Below are 23,657 nucleotides of genomic sequence, written 5' to 3'. Positions count from 1 at the left end.
TATATTTCAAAAAGACTGGTATTTTTCAGAGATTTTGGCTCTAATTAACAAATATTTAATTTACTTGAACGTAAAATTGAATGCCAACTTACAAGAACTCGACTTACACGCTTATTGTCGGTCCCGACTAATAGCATAACTACAGGACATTTCTGTATTTTGGAGGTTTGAAATTGAGTTGCATAAGCAACTTAATTCTTTGTTGTGTAACTGCTTCAACTGTGGCTTCAAAAATTATTTTTTGAATTGAAATTATGTAAATGAGTATTGAATATGCAGGGGAAACGATAGCAGAAATTGCATCTTTGCAGGTAAAGTTGATGCGGTATCTACAATTAAACTTCACAAATCATCTGTGATTGAAGTTTCTTGATGAGGTGAAAAATAAGTTTATCCTGCAGCTTGTATATATATATAGTAGTTGCCGGCCAAAAAAATTTGTTAATTAACAAATGCACGCGCAGAAAACGATTTACGATTCCTCTCCGCCTTCGTCGGTCTGAATTTCTCATTAACCAGTCTTATTAGAAATGTTTCGATTCCCAATACACTCTTGACCACTCGCAATAATGATAGTGGTAATAATAATAATAAATACGTGAACCCACACACGGGCACGCGCGGCCGAGGAATTCCGGCCTCCCCTAACCATTGTAAAAATAGGTTATAAATCTCGGCCTTTTACTTATTTGCCCATTTTTCTTTCATCTCGAGATCGTTAACAGCGGGAATTCGGCTGTTAACGAGACTTGGCAACGACTTAAAATATATTAAAAGCATTGTAAAAGCGACGATCATCTCTCTCTCTCTCTCTAGCTAACTAAATGTTTCTCTTCCCTTTTATTATTTATTTTTAGTTTTATTTGCGAGATTTTCTTATGAACGAGGGTCAAAGGTGACTAAATTCAAGTCACGGAGAATTGGCTTTTTGTGGCCACTATACTATAATCTGTCAAAACCTCTTCGGGGCATTTCATGGTAGACAGACGCAGAAAGAAGTAGGAAAAAAAGTATAAGAAGCGATATATAGGCATATAAAGAAAGATGGAGAAGAAAAGGTGAGGTCCCCCCTTATATGTACCTACATAAAAAAAATCCCACTCGTTCATTTAGTGTCCAACCTCCATGATCGAAAATTTTTCTTTTATTTATTTAATCGATTGTGTCAGCGATATATATATTTTTTCCTTCTTCTCGTTGTTAATAGCCACTACGGATAATAAATCAACACCTCACGTCTCGCACTGACTGTCCCAATCAGCTACCGGCCAACACCCAATAAAAATCTACGGCTCTGGTTGAATATTTCGAGCCTTATTGAACCAGGGGGGTGTACTACCTTCTCATCTTTAGAGAGTGTTTCCTCCAGAATTAGGGCCGGTAAGACAAGTAGAGTTTATCGTTTGGAGTCCTTAGCCGAATACAGTCGAACCCCCGTTGTAACGCCACCATCCGTTCCAAAGAATTGTGGCGGTATAATGAGTTTGGCGTTATATCGGATCATAGTCAAAATAGCGTTTCGCTTCTTCAAGTCATTTTCTCTTGCTCTAAACTATTGTTATGTTGACTGATAATAACAGTGGAATGAAAAAACAATGAATCCTTAACTCCTTTCAGAAAAAAAATAATGGGGGAAGAGATGTGGAAATTCTCTTGAAAATGACACAGACTTTGTGTACATGAAAACAACAGTTGACGTTATAACTGATTGGCGCTATAACGGGTTTTTGGAATTATAATCCCTATGCGAAAGATTTGTTCACCGAAAATTTGTGGCGGTAAGCGGGTTTTAGCGCTACAACGGGAGGCGACTGTATTTACAAAAGAGGTCTAAGGAATAGAATCTTGTAAAGGATAAGAAGGTGGTAGACCTGAACGAGGATTTTACAACGGAAGCAGACCTTAACAGGCAGAAAATCCCAGTCTAACAAGATGACTGAAGAAGTAAGATACAAGAAGAAACTCGTTATACAGTGAAACCTCGCTTCAACGATACTCGATGCAGCGGTATATACTTATAAATCCCTCTACAATGATGTTTTTTTTTCAAATCCTGTCTGGAATTGCTAATAGTCTACTGTTACATTCCTCTCGATACAACGATATATTTTTTTACGATAAATCCCTCTATAACTATATTTTCGGAGATTTTTCAAATCCGCTACAACGATATTCTTTGAAAATTTGCTGAAAATAATTTTGAATTTGATTTTAACTTCGTCACTTGTTTTCGTTCTTTTGAATGCGTCTTGTTATATGGGTATTTTGCACCTCAGAATCACCGAAACTGCTGAGTAATTGATGCTCCCACTTTCTATGACGCGAAAGTGCAATGAAGTAAACAACTTTATCGGGGGGGGGGGGAAGTTCAATACATCTAACTGAATTTAATTTATTAATCAACTCCTAAATTACAATTTTTCGCGTCAAATAAATACCTAAAAGCGCGTTTTCTAATCGTACTAACAATGTCGATTTAGAAAAGATAACAACAACATAAATTTGTGGGGCTTCAAGAAAAGAGGGGCCACAGAAAAACGAGAAGTAGTTGAATTTTTTGAAAATTGGCCAGGAAGGGCCTCAGAAAAATCACTTGGCCCGGGGGCCCATGATGCTCTTAAGATGGCCCTGTTTAGTAGTCAAGTTTTTTAAAAAGAAGGAAAAACTTTTTTCTTGTGAAAGCTTTTATACATGTATATTTTTATATATGGTGGTAATAAAGGTCACCCCGGCACAATACCACTACTGAACTGGAGCAACAGTCTGGCAGCCTGATCATTTAATCGTTTTTGTCGCACTGCGGTCATTTTCTGCAGACGAGCTATTGTATTTTGTATGTATCGCTATTTGTATTTTAAAAATTTTGCTCTATTCATTAGAGAATCATTGTAGAGTACCGGTAAAGTCTTGGCTTTGGGACCCTTAAAGCGTAAAACACATATTTTTCATGATTATCTATCCACAAATTGAAATAATTTTAGGCTTTGTTTAGCAGCTAAAGTACAATGGAACACGAATCAATGGATCTTGATCGAATTTTACGGTCCTGATGTGGCCGTACTCTTAGTCCGACCTTGCATAATTTGTAAGCTATGCTTTCCTCATAACACTTACAGTAATTCTATCAAAATCCGTCGAATTCATTGCATAAACATCAAGTTGCGGAATTAGTCTTTTAAATACAATTGTATTTTAGGTGTTCTCAGAATTTTGTGATTCTTATGGCTTTTGATATGAAAATTTTCCAATTTATCAAAATTTCAGTGGACTATTATGGTGGGATTCATGTAATATCGTATCTTACGGGAGCAAGGATAATTTTATAAAATGTTTTCACATGTCACAATCTTCTGCATACTAAAACTACTGTATACAAAAACAAAACAATCATGTGGAACGGCTATTGAAATTTTATTCATTAATATTATCGGTATTGGACGTTAGTGATTTTGAAGATTTGGAAGTTTATAAGTCATGAGTAGAAAGACCACAATCATTACATCAAAAAAGATTTAAATGGAGAAGGTCTTCGAACTTTTTCTCCGCAAAATAATCAAACTCACGCCATGCATTAGCTTCTTAAAGACGTCAAGTACGATAAACAAATCATTTGCACCTCGCAGCTAACTCGTGGACCGAGCCTCCCATGGCGTAAATATCCATTTCGGGCTATAATTGCAGCTTGAAAAAAACAACATAAAGACGCAATCGGTAAAGAAAACAAAAAAAAAAAGTAAAAAAATTGCAGGTCTTTCTAACGATTGCACATCCTACTTATTGCAGTCGTCGTGGACATAATTGTCTCAGGTAGAGATCATCTTCCTATACTTCCATTAGTTTCGTTACGTGCGTTTATAAGCTATGCCTTTTACCCGATGGGTGTCAGACAACATATTTATTTTGTGGTTCGTCCCAAACATTAAGTAATCTTCGAAGTTTTTAAACCGTCTATTAATCAACGGACGCTCGGAAGAAGCCACTGGACGCTTTTTAAACGTTCCAGTTATTATTAGTCTCATCTCGTCAATGATAGAGCGGCAGTCGGGTTGCCAATCTTTGTCCCGTTTCGCTCATCCCAGCTGCATGTGTGTGTCTCTTCTTCCAACTTGCCTACAGCTCTAATATACGCGGCGGAACATTAAGTGACATTAAACCGTACTAAATGGCTAATTCAAGCGAAGACAATCGTGACGAACTGCAAAAGACCGACCATCTCTCTTTGCTGCGACTCTCAAGTCATCATCATCATCGTCTTCCGATATTTTTCTTGTCTTATTATTATTATTTTTTTTCATGGTACTTAAGGATCTATCTCTCTCTTACGTGCTGCGACATCGTACGTGTAGGTCTGTGTCTCAGAACATTTAAGCGGAGGACTCTCTCTCGGCAAAAAGGTATTTAACTCGCCTTATTCCAATTATATATTTTCCTATCGCCGTGAAAAAAAAAAATGTCTTCCAAGAAAAGAGTGATTAATTTTAATTTTTCTCTCCCTCCCTTCATTAAATGATAGCAGATATCTCATGTCATGAATATAAACAGGTAAATTAAACTCACCTGTCCCGAAATGTTAGTCAACTCTTTTCCATCTTTCCCCCCTCCCCTTTTTTTTCATTTTTCCTATTTATTCACTGGTGTAAATTGTACCAGATATGTTGGTGCATGAAGTTCAACATTAGCACTTGAGATTTACAAGTTGTAATGTTTAATAAGTCCAAGTTTGTTATCCGTTTCCTTGGAAAATGATAGTATAAATAATGTTTAAAATCCTTTAGGAGTCGCCCAATGATGTGCAAGAGTTTTGTTTAATTTGTTTCATCTGTTTAAAGAAAAAACCATTTGTTGTCTTACGAGGATTTTAAAAGGAAAAGATTTCTTTGAAGAATATACTGTTAAGATGTTTATTTCCCTTATACCATTTGATATTTATTTCGTAATTGGGAGGAGTTACGAAACAAATTTTTCATGCAAAATTATTCCAATATAGTTCAGCGATTTTTTTAAAATGAAAAATTCATTAAAATACTTGTTTTAAATTTAAATTTAACTATAAATATGCTTTAATCGCATATCTTATATTATTCTTACTATCTAAAAAAATTAAATCGATTTAATGGAAGGTTCAATTATTTGAATACAGTACAAGAAAAAAAATTGAGTATAAAGCTGCTATATCCGGCTTTTTATGATGCAAATGGAAAATTTTTCCCGATATAAATGGGGAAATTATTTCCTTATTTAAAATTTCAACATGATGAAAAGCATCATTGAATTCTGAAGAAATCAATTTGTAATGATTTACCTGGAGTAGGCATGATTATTTGAACACAAATTTTAAAAATTTATTAACTTTTTAAATTTATTAATTTTAAAAATACCTAAAATATTTGAAATAAAACTTGATTTCAAATTGAATAGCCTACTTGAATTAAAACTTGATTTGAAATTTTGAGTATTTGAGTTGAAACTTGATTTAAAATTGAATATTTGAATGTTAAATTTGACTTAAATGTAATTATTTGAATAATAAATTTGATTTAAACTGAATGTAATTATTTGAATGTTTAGTTTAAAGAAAAATTTTGTTGATACTTTTTCCTTGTCGAAACGCTTAGTATGATCAGAAGCCCGATTTAGGTACAAGTAGGCCTACATAAAAACTTAATTATATAAATAGAGGTGCAAGTAAAAAATAATTATGATGCTGTAAGTTTTTGGAGACCATACCTATGTATATATATATATATATATATACAGAGGGACATAGACTTGTGGTTGAAGGGGTGCAGAGAAGTGTGCTTATTGGCACACGGGGCTTGAATTATGAAGAGAGACTTCATTTTTTGAATATGTTTACATTGGATGAACGCAGGTGTCGAGGAGATATGATCGAAGCGTTCAAAATTTTCAATGGGATGGATAGGATGAACCATGAACTTTTAGTACACCGCCAATCGACTGCTTTTACAAGGGGACACCAGTATCGATTGGTGAGGGACAATGCAAGGCTATGGTGTCGCAGGGAATTTTTCCCTAATATGGTTGCTAATAAATGGAATAGCTTACCCCCGGAGGTAGTAAATTGTAACACAATTGACACGTTTAAAAAGAAATACGATAAACATGTTGGGGTAAATCGAGAAGCTATCCATACTTAGAGTAAGACAACCATAAGTATTCTTTATGGGCGTTGTATAATATTTTATCATGTGTATATATTGTTTACAATTTTTGTTAATTGCATTTCTAATTGGGTTGCTATATTTTTGAAATATATAACATCCACATCATTATGGGCATCATCTTTTTTTCAGCCACCTCGTTGGGCATTTTGCCTGTTGTGGCGTTGTATTTGTATTTGTATATACTTCATTTCTAATTCCAAATAATATGTGTAATATTTAATGTCATAAAACTTTTAATTTGCATCAAAACGTTGGAATGCGATTCAAATGATCGGTTTATGTTGTAACAGAAAAAGAAAAAAAAAAGAGAAAGATACAATAATATTCTTCCGCAAATGTACATGTCTAAAACTAAATTAAACACATAAATCGATTTCTAACGTGTATTGATTACCAAGAAATGGTAACTGTATTGATTTTGCCAAGTACCGAAACAGCCATTAATTAATTCCAACGATACCTCATTCATTTCTCATTATAATTAAGAAATCGAAAGGGATATTGAAGAGCATTTATATTTATTCTTAACATTTAATCAATTTCTGCACTGAAGATTTGAAAAGTTAAGGAATAACATGCAAATAATGGCATTTTCAATGTCTAATAATACGTATAGACCTTCTATTCAAAAAAATTTTACGAAGGTAAGTCCAGTATTAATCATTATATTCTCAAACAATTTTATAATGTGCTCGTACCAATGAAAAAATAGTTTGTTCGAATGGATCTCTCTTTACCTCTATTGGAAAGACTAATTTCACTCTGGTATAACGTAATCTCACCGAACAAAATGTTTCTCTTTCAACTTCACTTTCGAAATTCACGCACATCATAGTATATGAACTATTTAACAGAAAATAAGAGATTAAACTTATGCTTTGAAACATTACCTTTAATAAAAGTTGAAGAAAACTTAGAATTTACAATATATAGGCAAAAAATGCTGGCATTTTTCCCGGACACACAGACACATTTGTTTTTACTAGATTGCTCGAGACTACAAAATCTGCGAGAATAAATGTGTGATATTTCATTAATGATGTTAGTCTTGAGTTCATCAATCGCATGTGGATCACTGCAGTATGCCATATTTTTAAGATAGCCCGAATTTTCAGTATTGTTCATCTACGAACCTTCATATTCATGAATAGTCCTTACTTGATTAAAAAAAAGAAAACAAAAAGTGTTTGGTTGTGTGCTACATCACGCCGCAGGATTGTGGGACATTTTTTTTTTATATTTCACTGTTGATGCCAAAGTCTACGCAGACATTATTACTCAATTCATTTCACTGTTGAACAGAGATGAATGTTCAGCAGGATAGTGCCACACGTCAAAAGAAAGTTATGTTTTAACTGAATTTTTTGTCGACTCATTACGCGCGGACTTGAGCCACCTCTTTCTCGGGACGCGTGACCCCCCAGGACTTTTTCTTTAGGGCTATCTTAAAAATAGGGCATATTGCAATAAACCACGTGCGATTGATGAACTCAAGACCAACCTAATTAATGCAACATCACTCATTAATTATCGTAGATTTCGTAAAGTCTCGAGCAATCTGGTAAAAAAAAAGCGCCTATGTGTCTGGGAGAAAGGCTCATCATTTATATCGTAAATTCTACGTTTTCTTCAACTTTTATTAAAGGTAATGTGTCAATTCATAAGTTTAATCTGTTATTTTCTGTTGAATAGTCTCATTCATTTAGAAAAATGTTCTCAAAGTATGATGTGCGTGAATTTCATAACTCCCTGTAATTCAATATTAAAGTCATGAGTTTTTTTTTTAATAAAAAGTCACGAATGATATTGTATTTATGTTCTAAATATTGTCAAAGTATTACTCACATTACTTTTATTTTCAGTTCATTTCCATTGCAGTACACAATTCGATACGGAACGTTCGGTACCGACTGACATTCGTTCCACTTGAAATCGATTAACCTAAATAGAAATTGGAAAAAAAATAATCAAGTTGTCAATATATATTTCTCAAGTTAACAAATTTATACAAATATTAAATCTAAATCCACAACAGGCAAATTACCCAATAAGGTCATTGGAAAAAAATAATGAAAATTAAAAAAAAAGATAAATATATATTTAAAAAAAACAATAAATAACTATTGGAAAAAGCCCATAAAAATACTATTTATTTATTTAAAGATACAAACTACAGACAAAAACCCAGTTACAGTTTGCATATATGAACACAAGATAAAGATAAAAACATATGTATAAATATGAAATTAAAAAATAAGATGAAAATTTAAATCTTCAATAAAAATATACATCATTATTATTACTGCATTTTAGAAATCGGTAGAATGGAGAATTTTTCAAAACATTAGAACGATATGGAGGAACATTAAAAAGATTACGGCATCTAAAGTTGATTCGTAGGCAATAAAAAGTAATGAGGTTAAGAATATCAAGTGCATCAATATCAAAGTGAAGAGTTTTTACAAAAAAACTTAATAAGGGCTCTGAGGCGGCGAATTTCAAGTGAATCATAACTGAACGATGAGCGAAGTATTTCGTTTGAGATAAGTAATGATTATATGACTGATGCTTCTTAAAATAAAAATAGTGTAAAAACCTGTTTTTTTTAACACGTTCATTTTTAACTATATATTAAATAAGCAGTGCGGATTCCAAATGATGCTACAGTATTCCAAAACAGATCGAACATAGTAATTGAAAAGCAACAAGATAGTTTCAACATTGTAAGAAAGCTTACTGTTACGAATTATAAAACCAAGACTTCTGGATGTTTTAGACACAATATGATAAATATGTTGGTTAAACGAAAAAGAACTGTGAAATGTTACACCTAAATCCTTCACACAATGAATCCTTTGATTGACCATCAATACTGTAATCATATATAAGTGGAGAATGCTTTCTACTATAATACAACTTATTATTTACAACCATAAATTAAGTTTGTTAATAGATTTTTGTAATTTAGCAGCGTCATCGACATTATTAATAACGTGAAAATTTTTTACATTATCAGCAAACATCAAGCATTTAGTATCAATACAATAAATCATTTATAAATAAAATAAAATAGCCGTATATTGCGTAATAATGTGGCGGAAAATTAATGCATATAATTAATATATCGCCATCGCAATAAACATGATCATGACGCGTAAAGGGGTTGAAGACCCCTAACTCGATGGGTTGAATGAATTTTTTTTGAAAAAGCAAACTCCGTTAACCAATCAAATTTTCGCAATCGATTTTTTTCGACTTCATAGTTTCTCGAAGATGTACTCAAGTAGAAAGATTCAATAATAAATATCGAATTTTATGCCATGGATGGAACTGATTTATCAGATACTCCCCACTGAATGATGAAAGACCCTGGATTTAAGTGGCCATGAACTGTGACCGAATGCCTTCCACGCATGAGAAAAATGACTGTCTCATTAGAATACATCCCAGCAGGAAAACGAACAGAAAATAGTAATAATTTCCCAGAAACAGTTATACAGCTTTTATGCTATGCACATAAATGAATTAAATTATCAAGTAACAATGAGTTCTCCTTGAAAGTCTGCATTACAGATATAATAGAGAGTATCGATATTATATATAGCGCGTATTATTCAATCGTATATCATAATTCAAATACGAGGAAAAAGTATTTTTCCCCAAAAATTGATGTATTTTCTTTGAGAATTCATTCATATAATTGTCTAAATTGTAGAAGAATGCACACTCTCTCTATATGACAAACTGAATCCAATATAACCAATTTATTCAATTATATATGTCGCGGTAAATGTGATAAATCAGTTATTATATATAGCAAACGGTTATTATGCATAGTTGCCAATCGTCTTGTAAATTTGACAAATTTATCACTTTTACCGGTGAATATTCATAACACCCAAGCGTCGTTGATAAATTTGATAAATGCTAAAAATTGTCACCTTTACCGGCTATTATGCATAGTAATCAAGTATCGTAAATTTGATAAATACTGAAAACATTATCAGTTTTACCGGCAATTATGCATAGTAACCAAGTGCCATTTGTAAATTTGATAAATACTTGAAATTTATGCCCTTTATCTGTGATTATGCAACACCTTAGTGTAATTGGTGAATACCTATATGAATTATCATATAGGCCTATAATATATCATATAGTACGATTTATCATGTTTACCAACGATTACAGCGTGGGTATTATGCATAATCACCGGCTAAATTTATAATTTTTTTAGTAGTTATTAAATTTACCAATGACGCTTGGGCATGCATTACCACCGGTAAAAGTGATAAATTTGAGGAAATTTGTCAAATTTACTAAAATGCTCAGTGAATTATGCATGCTAACCGGTTTATTATGTATAATAACCCGATTCATCACATTTACCGTGACATATATATCGTATAACATAACATAAGCAATAATTTATATTAAATTATCCTTTTTTGTACATTATTTTCTTGTGTTCGAGTATATACTAATGATAATTTTTAAACTTAAATGTTTAATAGAAATTCATGCATTCAAGGGTTAAATACAAATTGTCATTATAGTGAATATGGATGATTGATAATTATGTGTTAAAGGAAGACATATGCATAGCAAGATATGACATATCATTAAGATAATGGAGAGATTAAAGGTAAAAGATTTCTTCTCTCTCTCTCTTACTTTTTCAAGACTTGATGCGTTGGAAATCTAGGATGCATCGACGCAAAAATTCCGGAAAAATACATGATGCATACCAAATATTCCATGAATATATTACTCTCACTTGAGCACAACATCACTGAACACAACATAAACTAAATCCGTTGAATTCTTTCTATCCACTGAATGAGTTACGGCACCAAGATTCACATTTCAGGCTGCCAGCGGGATCAATTAGTGACTTGAATCGAAATTTCTCCATCATAATTGATATTAGTAAAAGTATATTCAGATAATAAATATAAATTTATTCTTTATATAGAGGGCATAGATAATTCAATGTTAAATCCATAATCATCAGTCATCTTATAATCACGATGTCCCCATACTTTCAAGATCATTAACATAATCACATCTTCATTTATGGCATCGTACTAGCCACTCACACACACACATGGAAATCAAGCGCAAACACATCACAATTCACTTTTTAAGTGATTCTCACTCGATTCAAAAAGTAATCCTCTAAAAGAAAATCCTGTCCATTTTCTTACACATGCCCACCGTCATCTTGAAAATCCATCCAGGAAAGAATGCGAACGGTTAATTTAGCTCTCATAATGATTCATTCCACCCTAATACTCACTACGACGAGACAAAATAGTACAACACCACCTTGTAAAATATTATTAATATTTTTCCTTTCTCTTTCCTACCATTAAAAAAAGACCCACGTGGACGTTGGGCAACTATTCCAACGCGGACACACCATCTCAATCAATGAGTCAATGAGCAAAGCAGGTAGCGGTTATCGAGATAGTAGGACACTAAAAACTACTACTGTTCATTCTCGAGACATAAATAAAAAAGTAATAAAAACATATAAAAACGGTATATAATTAGTCCGCCCTGTTCTCTCTCTTTCTATAACTACTACAACCACAAGAAGTAGTGGTTAGTAGTAGTAGTAGTAGTAGGGTCGGCTCGGCTCAATGCTCGGAGGCCCGTCTCATACAGCCTTGAAAAAAACAAGGCCGCAAGAGTCATTTGTAACTCACTGACTTCATTGCTCCGGGGCTCACACTTGTGGATTCAGGGTGCGAAAAGAGTTTGGGCGCATGTGACACTAGTGATTCCTACAAGCTTTTTTTCTTTTAAGAATTATGTATTTATTTATTTTTAATTCTTTTTGTGTTATCCTTTTCGGCCCTAGTGTCATATTTTTCTAGGTCTACAGAAAGAAATAGGGGAAAAAAAGGAAGGGTAGGGGAAAAAGAAGACATTTGACATTTTGAATAAATCATGACAACATTAAAAGTCCAGCAACGGAGCAACTGACATTGATTTCTTGATGAGTGCATTGAACTTTTGGGGACTATTTTTTTTTTTTAAATTTATTTTTATTTCTTATCCCCAAAGGTGGGAATCGGAAGAAAAAAAAAGAAAAAAAGGTAGGGATCTTGTTTCCAAAAAAAGGTTGATTTATTATCTGTCAAATTTCGATTTTTTTTTTTTTTTTGCTTTTTGTCTTATTCAATTTTTTTAATAGTGAAAATAGATTGGTGTGGAAGGCGTAAAATAGCTGAAAAGTGAGGAAGAAAAATCACCAAAAGAAGATGGAGCAACACCGTCTCGACTTCCGTATAGTGTCGTGAATTCACATCACATCGGGATTTTGTTGATCGAGAAGAAAAATACCAATTAACATGGAAGGATGGAACTTTCAACTCTTATCCGCTGATAAGGAGTTTGGGGGGGGGGGGGAAGAAATTATGCTGTCGAGCTTAAATACGTATGAGATAAAGATATCAATATAATATCACGCTTTTACGACATCCTGTTAATGTTAACATTCAATGTTATGAATAATGTTGATAGATACTACAAAGAGATACAGCGTTATTATTTTTTCCAAAATCAGTCAAGTTCCTGGAGGTATCAATTCTTTCATGTCCTTCGATATATTGATTGAGGCAAGAAAAATGGGAAAATCTCAATCGCTTTGTTGGGGAAATTGAATGGATATCCATTTCAGGATTCAAGCAATGCTGTTTCCCTAATTTCGATGAAGAAAAGAAAAAAAAGACTGAAACATATATATATAATTAATGTGTATAAAATAAGGGAGCAGAAATAGATTTGAATAGTATCCGATAAATCTATTGACAACAATTCATACACGGAAAACTCACCGACAATGATTTCCACAAAAAATTTGCTGACAGTTCATCTACGAAAAATTCACCGACAATAATTCCTCGACAGAAAATTTCATCCAACGAAAAACTCACCGACCATTCATTCATGAAAACCTCGACAACAATTATTTCACAAAAAATTCGCTGACAATTCATCCACAAAAATTCACCTGAACCTTCTTAATGAATGAAAGGAAAAATCGGTAAATAAAATTTCTCGACAAAAAATTCAATTCACCGGCAAACGTTCATATCCACATTCGATATTCTGTACTACATCAATCCGACTCGAATGAAAATAAGCGTAACTAAAAATTCTATAATTTTGCCTGATTATAAATATTTTGTCTGTGAATTTGTTTTTGAGTATCATGAATTGATGTCGGGAATTCACATCACATTAGGATTTTGTTGATCGAAAAGAAAAATACCAATTAATATGGAACTCTTCTGCATTAATAAGTACTTTAGAGGAGGGAAAAATTACACTGTTGACCTAAAATGTATATGAGATGAAGGTATGATTATAAGACCACTATTTCACAACATACTGTTGATGTTAACATTTAATGTTACGTATTATGTAGATAGGTATTACACAAAGACGCTAAAATATTTTTCTTTCTCTAAAATCAGAAAAGTTCTTCAAATTTTGATTGAAGAATGAAAAGAAATTGTCTTTTTTTTTTTTTGGGAAAAAGAAATTTCTCAATCGCCTTGTTGATGGAAGTGACTAGCATCCATTTCAGTATTAAAGCAATGATGATTCAGTAAAGTAAAAAGGATAATAAAACACAGTTGATTCCTCGCTTATAATGTTTCTCATAAAACCGTCATGAAAAAACGTGGTAAGCGGGAAAACGCTTCAAACGGAAAACATCAATGAGTATAAATAATAGTTGGGATCATGAAAATGAGTTGTACTAAGCGGGAAAACATTCTAAGTGGGAACGTCATTAACGAGTTTTATTGTACAGTGCACAAAATAGTTTTCAAGAAATAGTGTCCGGTAAACTCACCAACAACAACTCATCCAAGGAAAATTAACCCACAGTTATATGTAACAAACGGTAAATTAACACATGAAAAATTTACAGACCATTCACCCACGGAAAATTCGCCAACAATTCACAAACGAAAAACCCATCGAATTTCCCACCCGAAAAATTCACCAACAATTCATTCCATCCACGATAAATTTATTGAAAAAATACCAAACCAACCGCATTTCTACAAAATTCATCGTTAATAAAATATGTTAATACAGTAACAGTAAATAATTGATAAAAGAATAAAGATATCATAGCTTCAACACTTTTAGATGTGTGATGACTATCAATAAATAAACTAGGTGTTCATATTAATTTGTACCAATACAAGCGAAAGAATCAGTTCAGCCTCAATACCAATTCTTTCTCCTGCCATACACAATTACAGTCCAGTTTCTTTTAAAAAGAAAATGTATTAGAGGAGTTTAGCAATCAAAAAGATTATATTTTCGAAGATACTTCTTATTTCCAGACGACTATACCAATCTAAAATAAACATTTATTCACGTTTATGTGTAGTTAGTCTTTACACATATGGAAGTCCCCCCCCCCCCACTTCCAAAGCTACTAGTTTACGCGAGCTAACTAGTAGACGTAAACATTAATCGGTATTCATCGCCCACAATCGTTTGTCATCAATGTTTATTGCGGTAGTTTCCCTTTCTCTTTATAATGTATATAGGTGTGTATATATATATATATATTTTTTTTTTCTATAAGGCATTGAACTCGAGCAGAACTGGAAATCAAGTGGTTTGGTTAGGGCAGGACTGGAAAAAAAAATAAAAGTCATAGCGATAGTCATTAAGCAGCCCACTCCCCATCGTAAACTTCACACGCTATAACCATAAATTCCCTAACACGTATTTCAAGCTGCCCTTCGAACGAAAATAAAAACTTTTCCAACACACTGCGGACTTCTTCTTTTCCCTATTTATTTATATTTTATTTATTTATTTATTTTTTTTTTAGAAGAAATAACAAGAAGAAGAACATGTCCCAAAAATCGCGGCGACGTTCTCTTAAAATAAAATAATATATATATATATATATATAAAAGCTTGATACATGATCGAGTCGTAATGGCTTCATTAGCGGGGCAGATTTTTTAGGTTTAATTTATCGGAAAAATATATTAAAAGTAACGAGTACCAACTAAGCTATTAATATGCTGAACGCGATACTCACTAATACTCACTAACCGTTTGATTTCCAGTTTGTGTCAAATCGTCAAGGTCAGGTAAAACTACTTTTACTTCATCTCATTCTTTTGTCTATAAATTGTTTCACGGTCAGGTGTATACTTTTTGATAACTAATTAAATTTCTGCTTCGTTAAGTCAGTTTGTTTTAGTGGAAAATAAGAAAGTGAATTCTCGAACTCCTTGGAAAATCGAAGTATGGATTCTACCCGAAACAAGAAATTTTGGTGACATTCAACATTTGAATTATGATATGTGAGACAATACGTATATATAGAAACGTCCTCTCCACTTGTCAATACAAGATTCATCGAAAGACTGGTTATTTGTGGAGATGAAGATTACAAGGAAGAAAATTCATCTCTGCCCCCACGGGGACTCGAACCCCGGTCCGGCAAGCGAGAGACCGGGATTCGAGTCCCCGTGGGGGCAGTGATGAATTTTCTTCCTTGTAATCTTCATCTCCACAAATAACCAGTCTTTCGATGAATCTTGAATACGTATATACTTAGGTTCAGTTATTCATCATAAAGAGCAAGGGTGCACAACCTCCGGCTCTTTGGCCAAATGTGGCCCGTCAATAGGTTCCACGACAGGTTCCCGTGACAGGTCTTCCAGTGTAAAAGAATTAATACATACCGCTCGATAAATACAGTTGCCGACCATATTTCTTTCATAAAAATACAGAATTCATACGGGATATCGCCAATTATAGCCAGGAAATTGCCAACACCAAGTTGTGTTGCCAATTACGGCCAAAACGTTGTCAAATTCAAGTAAAGTTGGCAGTCACAGGCAAAAAATTGCGAAAGGCAAGTGAAGGTGACAATGACGGCCAAAAAAAAACTATCAAGAAAAGTTGTCAATTACAGCTAAAAATTTCCAAATGCAAGTAAAGTTGCCAACTTCAAACAAAAAATTGCCCAAGTTTAGTTATCAATTATCGCCAAAAAATTGTCAAAAGCAGTATATTTTGTCAGTTTTAGGAAAAAAGTTGTCTAAGGCAAGTGAAGTTGCCAATTTTCGCTAAAAAATTGTGACAGGCGAGTAATTCACAAAATATATATGCTTGGCAAATTATGTGAAATGAATATATTTATATGACGAAAATTAATTAATATAGAGTCATAATTATCATAACATAATTTATGTCAGAAAGATAAACTTAATTTCTTGATTTCGAAAATTTAACCAAGTCTCGTTGACAAATGCATATGCATTTGTATATAATCCGGGCTCAACTGATTATCGGTTCTCAACAAGAATAGATAATACTCGATATATATAAAAATGACCCCAAAAACGGCAATACACACTGTCGTTTAGTATTAAATCAATTCCATACTGATGTATGTTTAGGCCTCTCTTCCAGGTTTTTTACGGTAAGAAAAACACGGTTGATCGAAATCACGTAACATCAAAGGTCAAGTACGTGCCACGTCGTTATTTTATTTTTCATCGTGGATGATGTGATAGGCCGCGGGTGCCTCAGCGGGTAACTACATTGAAACCCGTACAGCGGAACAAGCAATCTCGGTAAGGGTCTTATGTACATATATGAGTACCTATTACGCTATATTGGGTGTTTCATTTCAGGTAGGTCACCCAACACGAAGATTTTTCTTCTTTTAATGGAACACGTCTAGGTGTTCGAATAAAAATACACTTTGCACGCTCTCTTTTTGGCACGAAAAAAAAAATTACACCGTATTATCATAGAGCTGCAACTACACGCGATGTAGACCTACTCACGCTGTAATTACCTGAATTATTATATTAACGTGAAAAATGTTTCAGAAATTAATAATATACTGTACTTGATGTTATTATTATCTCAATTTATAATATGATGGCAATGTTATTCGTGGGCAATATTGAGGATATCTATGGCTTCGCGAACCACTAATAATAATTGTGAAACTGTCAAACTACACTTTTACTAGATTTATAACTTCTATTCAAAATGATAGTTTATAACAAGGTAGTTGACAAATTAATTTTAGACGAAAGGAAAATTTTCTACGACATGATGACCGAAACCTTAGATCACAGGCATATCCAAACATTGTATTTTCGTGATTCTCATGGGAAAGAGAGTATAATTGTAAATATCACGTGCCCCCCCCCCTTTTGATGTTGAAGTCCGACGAAAGCACAATATAAATTCGTGACACACTTATTAAGAATCTCAGTCCTTAATACATTTAATATCTAATATTATCCCCAAAACATCTTGTGCCACCTTTATCCCATCTCAAAGTATCCTAGGATGCCATGGCATACAGATTGAGAATAATCAGGACTAGAGGAATATTAGCATTATGAATTTTTCGTAGTGTTTTCGTTGACGCAACTACGGTAATTTGAGTACAAAATAAGATCAGTAAAAAATTTTACATATAAATGTTGCTCTTTTAGGAATTATATTATCGAATTAATTAAGGATTATAATTTCAGAAATTAATAATGTAGGTATAGAAGTTGCTGATTTATATTTTTCGATTAATATTAATTTGCTAGTCATGGCTTTGATATGGATCCGAATGGGCTCCAAACAGGATGAAGTTTACTATTTCTGGAGTTTTACTTGCATCATAAATCTATATGTATAAAATTGATTTTCTGTGTGTGTGTATGTGTGTGTGTGTTCTCTATACAAATCTACAATTTTAGATCGATCGTCGCCAACTTTTGCATATATACCAAATGGGACCCGACTTGAACGATAGGCTACTTTAAAATTTCGTCAGAGCAGGGCAAGTGCCCCAAATGGGCAAAAAACTGTCGGGCAACAATGGGTTTTTGGACCTCAACAATCACTTTCCGAACGTTTACTTTGGTTACCGTGGTTCCCTAGCAATGCGTTTCAGACATGCATATGCCTTTACAATGGTTTGTCACTTCTTTAATGCTGCCAGTTATGTATAATAGTTTATGCCTTTATAATGGTTTGCCACATTTTCAATACTCTCAGTAATGAGGCTTTTGGAATAGACGTCATAATCATCACCAGCATCGCTTTGAGGGTCAGGAAAAGGGTGATCCTCCTAGAAATCAGTGTTATAATTGCCGATTCTACTGTATAAATGCGGAAATTTAGTGAGGGTTTTCTGTCACATCAATAATTTTAAAAATTATACTGAAATCTCGATTTTTGAAATATTGAGGTCGCTTAGAGATATACGAAGCCCAGGAGATTAAAAATGAAGTAATTAGCCGGACCTACTTTTGAGTTAGACATTCATGCAATAACATTGATTTCAGCTTTTTATTTACATCTTCTCAAGCATGAAAAATAATGTCTCCGTATTGTCTTTTGATATTCAACTGCATTATTTCATAGCTTAGGATGTTTTAAAATGAATTATGGGCCCGTAAAGTACATCGAAGAAATACCACAGCTTCAATTAAGCATTTTTGAAACCTGAAACAGGCAGATGGATAAATTAAAGTTCGGGGGGGGGGGATCGAAATACCTAGCGCCCCTTAAAAAAGGATAAAAAGTATATATTCATTTCTGTTTCTTTAAATCTGTAAATCTAGATTTGTTTAGTTCATGAGTCGCACAGGAAGTCACCATATTGGTTAACTTAGACACGGTTTGCATGTCCCTCAAAGAAAGAGGTAGATATCACGTGTTTCTAACAGCCTCATTGAAGAAAACCCGGGCAGCGCCGGGTATTATAGCTAGTTCACTATAAAAGTGGCTTCATGAACTATCCTCGCTCAGAGGCCCGGTTGGTATTATACTCAAAGTAACCGTTTTTTATCACCAATTCAATGGAGCTTTTTGACACACAAAATGTTTAATCAGTTTTAAATTTATGTTTCAAAAATTAAAATCACAAAAATATGTATGAACTGCTCAAAACTATACAAAAAAACTTGCAAAATAATAATTATGTTCCGTAAATGTGACAAGTGCTAATTATTCTACTAACGAAAATACCCGGTGCTTCTTCGGTTTTCTCTATACACCTGAAGCATAGAAGAAGTGACAAACCGTCATATTGGGATAATCATGCCCGAAACGCATTGTTTGGGAACCACAGTAACCAAAGTAAACATTCCAAAAGTCATTGTTGAGACCAACGAACCATTCATGCCCGACAGCTTTTTGATAATTTCGGGCATTTGTGTAGCTCTGGTGAACTTTTAAAGCAGCTTATATCGTTCAAGTCGGGTCCTTTTCAGTATATGTGTGCAATTTGGTGAAGATCAGTCTAAAATTGTAGATTTGTACAGGGAACATACACACAGACACATATACAGAGAATCAATTATATATATACTAGCTATAATACCCGGCGCAGCCTTTTCTCCAATTACACGAAGGATATAAAAATAGACAAACCATTATAAATTAATAAACTATATTACTGCAACCATTAAAGAAGTGACAAACCATTGTAAAGACATATGCATGTCTGAAACGCATTGCTAGGGAACCACGGTAACCAAAGTAAAACATTCCAAAAGTCATTGTCGAGGCCCAGGAACCATTGTTGCCCGACATTTTTTTGCCCATTTCGGGGATTTGCCTAGCTCTGACGAACTTTTAAAGTAATAGCCTATCGTTCAATCCGGGTCCTGTTTGGTATATATGCAAAATTTGTCAACGATCGGTCTAAAATTGTAGATTTGTATAGAGAACACACACACACAGGGAAAGAAAATCAATTTTATATATATATATATAGATAGCTATTTTTTTTTCTTAATAGTTTCGTGGTTCGTTCGAATTTTTTCATATTTTTTAATTTCTACACTAAAAAGTACAGCCCAGTAATTTTAAAAATTTCACCCCTACCAAAACGAGTCTTTCTATGAACACCCAGGAAAAATGTATTTCAAGAGCAATTCGAGGTATAAACCATAAAATAATAATAATCATACACTAGATGAATAGCAGACAGATTCAGCCCCACGGCAAAAAAAAAAAAAAAATCATTGGAAAAATTTCCTAACGATCTTGACACGCCCTTAACCAACACTTAACAATAAAAAAATATAAAAAAATAAAATAAAATAAAAACAGAGTAATGATAATAATAATCTATTGCGCAGGCCATATTATATTATCCAACAAGAAAAAGTCTTCATTTTCCCAACACATCAAACCCGATCCGTTTTGCTAACAACCATAACCGAGACAGATTGGTAGTTTAAGTTTCAATCACCTATTGTTAATTCGAATTATAAACAACAGAAGAAAGGCAATGGAGTAGTAGTTATGTAAAGAAAAATACGAATAATGGCTCTGAGAAAATAATAATAATATAACAATAATAAAAAAAAGATGTGCTTCACACAGTCTCATATTAAACACACCATCCAAAATAATAATAATAACAAAAAAAAAAAAGCTCCAATTTATTATTATTGTGTGATTATTATTTCAATCGGGCTTCAAAACTATAATTAATCACCAAAAAATGGGGAGCAAGAACACGTTTATAAGTCTAACAACCGCTTGTGGTGGGATATAATATAATATAGAGAAGAGAGAAAGAAAAAAGTTTAGAAGTAGAGTTTTTCCCAAGGTCTTTCAATGAACGTGGCAATTAAGATTAACAAGCAAGTCTCGCGAAAACTATTTAAAAAAAAATATATAATAATAATAGCAATAATAATAACAAAACTCTCTTCATAATCACATGCTACGGAAGCCTTTTCCCCGTATTCAATACAAGTTAGAAGAAGATCCAGACCTAATTGCAACTAGTTAACAGCACTATTAATTTCTTTTTCCTCTCTTTCTCATTCCGGATATTTAATTTTCTCATAACTGCTTCTTTTTTTTTAATATTTATATTTATTTACTATTATTACTATTATAAACTACAGTGGTATCCTTTTAATGGAGGGAAAAAATGTTTTAGATGAAAAGAATTAGGAATAAAAAAAATGGATTTAGAAATATGTACGTGCACACCCTGTTTAGGAATGATATATAGAAAAAAGAAAACATTTTTTTTGTGATGAATACTTGAAAAAATACTGGCTAAATGAATATAATGGAGTGTGTTATAATTGAAAAGAATTTTAACAGTTCGTTTTTTTCTGAATATGTACGGGTAAAAGAATTGTAACTAATGATCTGAATAGATTCCGGAAGTTCTGTGGAGAAGAAAGGCTTATTTTAAATGGAAGGAATATTATTTTTATTGGTTTGTTACTAATTAGTTTTTGTTGCATATTGTATTTTGTTTATGACACAAACTTATTTTTTGGTTACAATTATTATTGTTAATTTTTTTTTATTCTTGAAGAAATTTTATTTTTGATGTGATATTTATGGATTATGCATGAGTAAAATATCTTCAAAACTGATATTAATAAAAAGAGTACCGTAATTTTCCGTAATGAACCGTGGATTATAAAGTTTTAAAATTTCATTTTTTACTCTTGCGGCAAATTCAAAGCCTCAGCCTATTCGATTACTTTTTTTTTCCTGAATTTTTGACTTCAAGTGATTTTAATGAAATTAAAAATTATTAATTAAATTCTAATGAAATTATTTAATTTTTTCTTAATACACCGAAAAAGAAAGAGTCTATAAGATAATCTTTAATTCTCTAAAAAAGAATTGTTACTCAAGAACGATTTCTAATAAGTAATATTATGGAATAGTTAAATGAAACGTACAGATTTTAATTTCATTTAAATGTTAGTGTTTGTTTTCATTATTGAAGGAAAACTATATGCGGCTTATACAAAATAGCGATATGTAAATAGCTACTGCTTTTTTTACGAATTTTTCTAATGCGAGTTATTTACTGGAAATTAAGATAATATAAAAATTCATTAGCATTCCTTATTAATCTTTAGTTACTGTTATTTTTGATCATATAAAAATCACAGGTCGTAATGGAGAATGGCTAAATTATAACATTTATTAGAAAAATATAAAGTTATTTATTTTTCTCTAAACAAATAAAAAAAGAGTTTGAAACATTGATTTTATTTATTGATTATTAGCGAAATCATTCATTCGATTATTAGCGAAATCATTCATTCGATTATTAGCGAAATCATTTATTCGATTATTAGCGAAATTATTCATTCGATCATTAGCGAAAAGGACGCATAAGGTTATACCCATCTCTAACACTGTTAACTAAAAATTGTCAGACCATTATAGATTTGTATTAAAGATAAATAATATATTTTTGTAGGAAAACGAATACATAGTACATAATACATGCAAGTAGCCTATACCTTATCACGATTAAAAGAGCTACCTCATCGTGGAGTTGAAAGAGTTACGGTATCGTTTGACAATATTTCAGAGTTTTGGAATGATATCATGTCTTTGTGTCGTTTTAAAGCGCATTACTTGAAAACCAGTGACAGAAACAGCCTTCAGAAAACCATCATTGTAGTGAATGAAAAATTTATGACTTTTTTTTTTAATTTTGATATCTTTGGCTGAAATTTTTCAAGTAGTATATTTCTAGTCTGGTACTGTTAGTAAAATTGTTCGAAGACAAATCGCAGCGAGATCGATTTTGTATAGATAAACAAAAACATATTTGTAGAGTTGGGCAACAAAGCCCAAGGAAGTAATTTCAGTTATAAAAAAAAAAATTCGTACATTTTTTTCTTCTAGCAATAACTTCTTATTGGTATCCTGGATTCAAGGAAGAGCGATAAATGGTTTTCCTATAATTGAACTGACACTTCGAGAAAGAAAAACTCACAATAGTTAAGGCATGACACGCGATAGAACAGAGACCGACCGCGTTTGCGTGCTACGTTCGCACATAGTGTTAACACGCTCAAATGTGTTTATATACTCACATTAATAACTGTGTTCCATTTTTTTTTCTTTTCTAAAGGAATCAGAGCCGAAACTCACACGTAATAAGGAATCACAAAACAGTAATGTTTATCGTGCGTAAAAAAAAAGGGTTAAATAATTCCGAAAGTGTTTTCTCTTTACGAGGAAGGCACAGGGTTCGTTCACTATTAGAAAAAAAAAAATACATTTTTGAAAAAAAAAATTTCTGTAAAGAAAGTAGATATATTTGGGAAATACATTTATATAGGATAAAAAAGGGGGAAATTTATATGTGATCGTGATGGAAACAGTGTCAACAACCCTTTTTGAATGCTCTTCTTTCTTGACACGATCCCACGAAAGTGTTAACGAACTTATGTTCCGTCATTCATTTCTGGATTCGACTTAACAGCTTTGAAAGCCAAAGAAATTAAATAGTAACAAAATACTGAATCAAGAAGATCGAAATGCTACCAAAAAATTATTTTTAATTACTGGGTAAGAAGCATTTACATCATTTTATATATGTCATTTCGACTAGCTATAACACCCTAGAACATTACATCACTCTTTTTTTCACTGATTTTG

General features: G+C 32.7%; 1 protein-coding gene across 4 annotated transcripts in view; it reads right to left on the bottom strand.

The window, feature by feature from the left end:
- Positions 1 to 23,657, bottom strand: part of LOC149078933 (GATA-binding factor 2-like) — a 277,805-nt gene that overhangs the window by 129,739 nt on the left and 124,409 nt on the right. For 3 of the 4 annotated variants that reach the window (XM_089241157.1, XM_089241156.1, XM_089241160.1), the window contains one exon: positions 8,031 to 8,126. The gene's annotated coding sequence lies outside the window, so the exon portion shown is untranslated. Of the gene's footprint in view, positions 1 to 8,030; positions 8,127 to 10,859; positions 11,573 to 23,657 lie in introns of those variants that run through there. The other variant, XM_089241158.1, reaches the window with a different exon arrangement.

This window comes from Pholcus phalangioides, unplaced genomic scaffold (assembly GCF_987345545.1).
Source record: "Pholcus phalangioides strain wild (caught in Gottingen) unplaced genomic scaffold, Ppha-v1.0 ptg000013l_1, whole genome shotgun sequence".
NCBI lineage: Eukaryota > Metazoa > Arthropoda > Arachnida > Araneae > Pholcidae > Pholcus > Pholcus phalangioides.
This window is presented reverse-complemented; position numbering and strand designations above follow the sequence as displayed.